General features: G+C 33.8%; 1 long non-coding RNA gene across 1 annotated transcript; it reads left to right on the top strand.

Moving 5' to 3' along the window:
• Positions 1-583: 583 nt before the first annotated feature.
• On the top strand, positions 584-8,598 carry LOC120348992. The gene is made up of 3 exons (XR_005570265.1): positions 584-759; positions 2,419-2,682; positions 8,577-8,598. It is a non-coding gene; the product is annotated as an uncharacterized LOC120348992 (long non-coding RNA).
• The last annotated feature ends 8 nt before the right edge of the window (positions 8,599-8,606 follow it).

Consider the following 8,606-nt stretch of genomic DNA (forward strand, 5'->3'; position numbering starts at 1 on the left):
GTTAAAATTGTAGTAACGGATAAAAAAAATCATGTTTTTGAACTCAGCGGAACTTGAAACGTATAGAAAACATTAAATTAGGGTATAATTTTTTTTGGAAAGCAATACTTTCCCTACCTATGGTAATAGGGCAAGGGAAGTAATAGAGCTAAAACTCCCTCCAATTCATTAGGAATATTGATTGAAACCGGGGTTGTAAAGAGGCTCCAGGTTTGATCCCCGATCTCTCCAACATTGTAAATACTTGCGCCTCTTTGTTGAATTTTCCTCGTAGAGAAATTAGAGTCATTAATACATGGTTTTTGTATCTGAAACACAGTTAATTCCTACGCCTCTCTGATGAATTTTATCACATAAAATGTGATTAAGTTCAGGATTTTTTTCTGATTTTCTATAAAATTTTCCACAGATTGATAAACTTCAGCGAGAATTGAATTCGTTTCGTCTGCAGTTAATAACACAGTTATTCCTACCTTTCAAACACAGTTAATACCTTCGGCTCTCTGTAAAATTTTATCATATCAAATGGGATTAAGTTCAGGATTTTTTGTCTGATTTCTCTATAAAAAGTTGGTTCCACAGATTGACAAACTTCAGCGAGAATTAAATTCTTTCCGTCTGAAACGAGCCTGCAGTCTTTACGAGCAGAAAGCAATTGAAGATAAACTATCATCGGCTCAACAGTTGACTGATAAACTGCAAAAGCAGAAGGATTCATTTCTGGAACAAATAAAGGAGATAGATAACAGAAATCACCAAGTAAGCTATTCTTTATTATTTATATAGTGAGGTCCACGTTATAATGACAGTGCTTTATTAGCAATAGTATTGCTATCCTTGTCTTATCATTCAACAAAGCGGATAGCACTATCTATTTTTCGCTTTGCTCTGTTGGCAGATCGTATTTAAACAATTTAGAATTAATAATTAACAAAATAGTTCATCTAAATTATGAAAATTTATTATGAAATTATTGAAAAATATAATTTCATGCTTAATAAAATATGATTTTTTCAAACGAGAGTGAACAGTTGATATTACATCAATAAACCTGTGTCAGCTCACAAAGCCATAGTGCCTTCGTGTGACGTCAGCACAGGTAGGGCTCCTACAACAATAAAAACATTAGTTGATATGGATCAGCTGAAATCAATGAATTTTTATTGGTGTTGAAGCCCTACCTGTACTGACGTCACACGAATGTACTACGGCTTTGTTTACGGAGGTAGTGATCAGCACCGTCCATAGAAGGCATTGAAAAGACAGAGGATCGGCAACGTTGTTCTCCTATCTTTCTCCACTGCCATTATAACGTGGACCTCACTGTAGATACAGTAGTGTAGTTCTTATTTCTTATTTAAAAGTCAAGATATCCAGCACAGCATATAAACAAAGAGATTATACAGACTTTCTGTGTTGTGAATGTGATGTTGGGGTAGATATCCATATTACAAGATGTAGATATCCATGATAGACATCCATTTTATATCTATATAAGGTGAGAATATAGAATCGTTCTCATTCAATATAATTATATGAAAAGAGTTGTGATACTGGTTAATACTTTCTTAAAATGTATGAAATCAGGGCTATTTATTTTTATCCATAAAATAGTATTATAGTACCCTTTTATGAAATTAATATAAAATAATAGATTAAAAACATTAATTAAAACTACAGTACTAGTTTCTATGTTCTACATCATTTTCAGGTTTTAAAATGAATTTCAAATAAACGTTTTACACTGTTATTAGTTTTTTTCATTTTAAATATCATCTTTAAGTCTTTATGACTTTTAGTCTAAAAGAAATGTTTTGTTGTTGTGTTTTGTTGGTCAGCTTTTGCATGCTATGTTGTAAGAAATAAATGATCATGGGGTGTGTCTTATTGGGGGGACTTTTAGTCTAAAAGTTTTAAAGACTCAAAGATGACATTTAAAATAACAATACTATTAATAAAACGTTTATTGAATTCATTTTTAAAACCTGAAGATGACATGAAACATCGAAACTAGTAGTTTTATTTGTGCTTTTAATCTATTATTTTATATTAATTTCAAAAAAGGTTACTATTTTGTAAAGAATCGTTCTCATTCAATATATATGGAAAGAGTTGAGATATTGTTTAATACTTATGTACCGTACTGAGTGACTCAAATATTACATGACTCAAAAAAAACTTCCCTTGTATGGGCTACCTTATTACAGTTAATAAAAACAATATAAACCATGTACCGTAGTACCCGTTTTATTTCAAACATTTGTTGAATATTTTAAAGTTTTGAAATGTTTTAAATGAAAAGGGTACTACATGTTTTATATTGTTTTTACAATAGCCTACTTAAATATTACTTGACTGAAATATTATTAAATGATTTTTGATCAAACAAATCATTTGAAAAATGTCACCGTTTTTTAGGATCTTGGCCCAACTACGGATGACTCTGAATCCGGATTGCAATACAGATCTGCTACCAAAGTTCAAGACATTTGTGCTGAGTTAGAGTCGGGAGAATTGTGCTCACAAGGTTTAGAACAGCCCGGAAAGGATAATAGAAGCTCTGAACAAAAGCGTAGACTGGAGGCGAGAACAAAAGTTGAAGATATTTGTGCTGAGTTGGAATTGGGAGATTTGTGTTCGCAAAATTCAGGACTGACTGAGAAGGAAAATAGGAGTTTCTATGTGAGTAAAGAGGAGTTTCTATCTTCATCTTGTTGTTACAACATTATTATTCGATCTTTGGATATTCCAAGTGTAATGGGGTATTTAAAATTGGAATATATTGGGGTTATATTATGTATGGTATTGTGATGGTATTGTAAGGTTGTGAGACCAACCCTAGACGTTATGGTAACAATTTATAATAGGGGAATCGCTTGGCTTGCGAGAGGTTAAATTGATCTAACTCTATAACTCATGAGAAAGGAACTATATTTTAAAATAATAAACAAAACAGTTATATTTTGGAGAACTAAGTAATCGATTTAATCAAATTGTAACTCAAAATGAAACTGGAAACTTAAATAAAAATAATAATGAGAAAACTTTTTAAACAAACAATAGAATAATTACAGGATTTGCCTTCAATGAAAAAGATGAATAATATATATAATAAAATTGATAATATTAGCTCACTGAACTCACTGAACCAGGAAAATGGTGTCTCGGAAAAGAAGGGTAGAGCCGGGCCCGATTATCTGCAGTAGATAGCTCCAGGTCCCGTCCTCGTAACCGACTGACTAGAGCCTCTCATTTTTTTCATAATTTTACTTGTCATGAATTTTCACCGTCGTCAACAATTTATCTATTCATTGTGAAAATTCATGACAAATAATAAAAATTATGTAGTTCTATTACATCCCCGGGTCCCCTAACTTCGACCCGAAGTTATCGAAAAAACGGCATCTCTCTAAGTTAATTTTACACATTTCAATAATATTTCAAAAATTAAAGTCAAAATTACCGCAAGCTAAAATTATTATTATTATTCACAATATTATTCTAATTGGATTTATATGTAACATAACTTTCAATGAATACCTTAAATCTATGTGAGTGCCAATTCATAAGCTAAATGCAAGTGATATAAATACATTATAGTGAACTAATTCATAAAAAATCAAACTTAGCCTAACACCATGTAATGGGGTATTTAAATATGGAATATATTGGGGTTATATTATGTATGGTATTGTGATGGTATTGTAAGGTTGTGAGAACAACCCTAGACGTTATGGTAACAATTTATAATAGGGGAATCGCTTGGCTTGCGAGAGGTTAAATTGATCTAACTCTATAACTCATGAGAAAGGAACTATATTTTAAAATAATAAACAAAACAGTTATATTTTGGAGAACTAAGTAATCGATTTAATCAAATTGTAACTCAAAATGAAACTGGAAACTTAAATAAAATAATATTGAGAAAACTTTTTAAACAAACAATAGAATAATTACAGGATTGCCTTCAATGAAAAAGATGAATAATATATAATAATAAAATTGATAATATTAGCTCACTGAACTCACTGAACCAGGAAAATGGTGTCTCGGAAAAGAAGGGTAGAGCCGGGCCCGATTATCTGCAGTAGATAGCTCCAGGTCCCGTCCTCGTAACCGACTGACTAGAGCCTCTCATTTTTTTCATAATTTTACTTGTCATGAATTTTCACCGTCGTCAACAATTTATCTATTCATTGTGAAAACTCATGACAAATAATAAAAATTATGTAGTTCTATTACACAAGTATTACAATTATCAATAATTACATACTATCATAGAGAAATAATAGCGTAAGTAGATATCCCATGGTATAGGGCGTTATGTCGCAACTTTTACTGTTATCTCAAGCCGATAGTCCATGTAGTTCTTTCCTGTGAAGCTTTATGATGCTGGTAGTCTCTCATATTGTGCCGTTCATACGCTCTTACCCGGTCAAAACAGTAAAAATCGACAATAATCGACAGTAATCGGCTTGAGATAACAGCAAAAGTTGCGACATAAACGCCTATACCATGGGATATCTACTTACGCTATTGTTTCTCTATGATACTACTTATTTTCTGCGGTGGCCACTCGTACCCCAGTCAGTACCTAGTCTCATCAACTAAGCCTCTCCAAAAGTTTCGGTCACCCGCGTCCTCCTCTTTTAGGCCTCTCCTCCTCATATCTTTCCGGACCTGGTCCCACCATCTAGTTTTTGGCCTTCCAGCTGGTCCCCTTCCTATAGGATTATTCCTCAGTACACTGCTTGTCAGAGCGCTTTCTTCTTTCCTCAGAATGTGTCCGTCCACCGTAACCTTCTGCTTTTAATCTCACCCACTATGTCTGCTTCATTGAATAATTGGCGTATCAATTTTCATAGTTGTGCTTGATTCTCCAAACTCCGTTCTCTAGTGTTGGGCCAAACATTTTTCGAAGAATCTGTTTTCAGAAACAATGGTCTTTTTTCTTCTTTTTTATTCAGTATCCATGTTTCTGAAGCATATAATAGTACTGGTCTTATGATGGTTTTGTATAGTCTTAGTTTTGATGTATGTGAGAGGAGACTTGAGCTAAGCAGTTTATTGCATGCATAAAAGCTTTTATTTGCCGATCTTATTTGTTGGTCACTTCCAGTTCATCTGAGTTGTTGTGCGTGAGTGTCACTCCCAAGTACCTGAAAGTTTCTGTCTTTTTAAAATAATTATAGTCTCTTACTTTCAGAAATTGTTCATTGTGTCCGTTTATATTTTGAACTCTACTTATCTGCATGAGCTTGGTTTTATTTGCATTTAATTTTAGTCCTACATCAAATATTCAGTTTCTTCAATCAAAATATTTGTCAGGTATATCAAGTCTTCTTCTTTCTCACTACAACAACAATGTCGTCTGCAAAAGCCAGCATATTTATATTTACTCCAATCTTAATGCTTCATTTGTACTTTTGACTCTTTCTAGTGCTTCTTTAAAGGTGCGTACAGATATACGCGCCGCGAACATGAGCAATTCACTTTTAATCAGCTGATTATATCTGTATTTTTACAGAAACGGTAAGATACAGATATAAAAAGCTTGGCATCAGCTGATTAGAAGTGAATTGCTCATTTTCGCGGCGTGTATATCTGTACGCACCTCAATATTACATACACTTATAATATTATTTATTATACAAATGAAACTGGAAACTTAAATAAAATAATATTGAGAAAACTTTTTAAACAAACAATAGAATAATTACAGGATTTGCCTTCAATGAAAAAGATGAATAATATATAATAATAAATGGATAATATTAGCTCACTGAACTCACTGAACCAGGAAAATGGTGTCCGGAGAAAGAAGGGTAGAGCCGGGCCCGATTATCTGCAGTAGATAGCTCCAGGTCCGTCCTCGTAACCGACTGACTAGAGCCTCTCATTTTTTTCATAATTTTACTTGTCATGAATTTTCACGTCGTCAACAATTTATCTATTCATTGTGAAAACTCATGACAAATAATAAAAATTATGTAGTTCTATTACACAAGTATTACAATTATCAATAATTACATACTATCATAGAGAAATAATAGCGTAAGTAGATATCCCATGGTATAGGGCGTTATGTCGCAACTTTTACTGTTATCTCAAGCCGATAGTCCATGTAGTTCTTTCCTGTGAAGCTTTATGATGCTGGTAGTCTCTCATATTGTGCCGTTCATACGCTCTTACCCGGTCAAAACAGTAAAAATCGACAATAATCGACAGTAATCGGCTTGAGATAACAGCAAAAGTTGCGACATAAACGCCTATACCATGGGATATCTACTTACGCTATTGTTTCTCTATGATACTACTTATTTTCTGCGGTGGCCACTCGTACCCCAGTCAGTACCTAGTCTCATCAACTAAGCCTCTCCAAAAGTTTCGGTCACCCGCGTCCTCCTCTTTTAGGCCTCTCCTCCTCATATCTTTCCGGACCTGGTCCCACCATCTAGTTTTTGGCCTTCCAGCTGGTCCCCTTCCTATAGGATTATTCCTCAGTACACTGCTTGTCAGAGCGCTTTCTTCTTTCCTCAGAATGTGTCCCGTCCACCGTAACCTTCTGCTTTTAATCTCACCCACTATGTCTGCTTCATTGAATAATTGGCGTATCAATTTTCATAGTTGTGCTTGATTCTCCAAACTCCGTTCTCTAGTGTTGGGCCAAACATTTTTCGAAGAATCTTGTTTTCAGAAACAATGGTCTTTTTTCTTCTTTTTTATTCAGTATCCATGTTTCTGAAGCATATAATAGTACTGGTCTTATGATGGTTTTGTATAGTCTTAGTTTTGATGTATGTGAGAGGAGACTTGAGCTAAGCAGTTTATTGCATGCATAAAAGCTTTTATTTGCCGATCTTATTCTGTTGGTCACTTCCAGTTCATCTGAGTTGTTGTGCGTGAGTGTCACTCCCAAGTACCTGAAAGTTTCTGTCTTTTTAAAATAATTATAGTCTCTTACTTTCAGAAATTGTTCATTGTGTCCGTTTATATTTTGAACTCTACTTATCTGCATGAGCTTGGTTTTATTTGCATTTAATTTTAGTCCTACATCAAATATTCAGTTTCTTCAATCAAAATATTTGTCAGGTATATCAAGTCTTCTTCTTTCTCACTACAACAACAATGTCGTCTGCAAAAGCCAGCATATTTATATTTACTCCAATCTTAATGCTTCATTTGTACTTTTGACTCTTTCTAGTGCTTCTTTAAAGGTGCGTACAGATATACGCGCCGCGAACATGAGCAATTCACTTTTAATCAGCTGATTATATCTGTATTTTTACAGAAACGGTAAGATACAGATATAAAAAGCTTGGCATCAGCTGATTAGAAGTGAATTGCTCATTTTCGCGGCGTGTATATCTGTACGCACCTCAATATTACATACACTTATAATATTATTTATTATACAAATGAGAATCTCCACTGTAAAACATTTCTGGATTTGTCTCAATTCATTCATTTATTTATGTAACAAACACCACAGATGTGAAAAACATTGGTATAGTGAGGTGCACGTTATAATTGCAGTGGAGAAAGATAGGAGATCAACGTTCCTCTGTCTTGTATAGACGGTAGTTGATTCAGGTTTATCCTATCCTATTATACTAGTAGCTCTGTGAACTGTAGACCTCACGCAGTATTCTCATTCACAAGTACCTGATTGAAACTATGGACCTTATGGAAATACAGCAATTGACTGGCTTCTCCACACATCTGTGTAAATCACTTGTCAGCTGATTTATTGACTGAGCGAAGTGAGGTCTAAGATTCAAGTCGACGGTTTGGCATTTCTCTTATATTGGCGTATGAAGAAGGCTCCTTTTTCCTTTTATATTATCCTTGAAATGCAAAATTTCCAAAAACCTTGTATATACGTCGACGAGCAATTAAAAAAGGAACATACCTGTCAAATTTCATGAAAATCTATTTCCGCGTTTCGCCGTAAATGCGCAACATATAAACATTTGAACGTTCAAACATTTAAACATTAAGGGCCGTTTGCACAGTCAAAGCTTAAACTGAATTTAATCAGCTGGTGGCTTAAACTCAAAATGAACCACATTATAACATACGAGACTTGATACGGATTTAATCCAGTTTAAAATGAAATTTAGTTTAAACTGTCTCTGTGCAAACGGCCCTAAGAGAAATGCCAAGCCTCACTTCGCTCGGTCAATTAAGCGAGCAATTTCTGTATATCTGTATATATTTTTATATTTAGTTATTTATATTTGGTTATTTATGTCCAACGGATGTCGAAAACGGCTCTAACGATTTTCACGAAATTTGTAACCTAGTAGATTTATGATATAAAAATCCGATTGCACTAGGTCTCTTCCCTGGGAAAACTCACTGAACGACATTGTCTTCTTGTGTTAAAAATTGACGAAGTCCATGTATTCATGTGAATATTTTATGACGAATAAAATATTCTATTCTATTAATACGATACACGACATAGGATAGGTTATACTGATATTTGGCAATCCAGGTTAATCTTTGCAGTTTATTGAAAATTTTAAGGTGATTATTTTCATAAATTATAATGAATTTTGTATTTTTTGAAGGATGGACAAGGTAGAAGAAATACTGATAGA

Source organism: Nilaparvata lugens, unplaced genomic scaffold (assembly GCF_014356525.2).
Source record: "Nilaparvata lugens isolate BPH unplaced genomic scaffold, ASM1435652v1 scaffold7815, whole genome shotgun sequence".
In the NCBI taxonomy this organism is placed as follows: domain Eukaryota; kingdom Metazoa; phylum Arthropoda; class Insecta; order Hemiptera; family Delphacidae; genus Nilaparvata; species Nilaparvata lugens.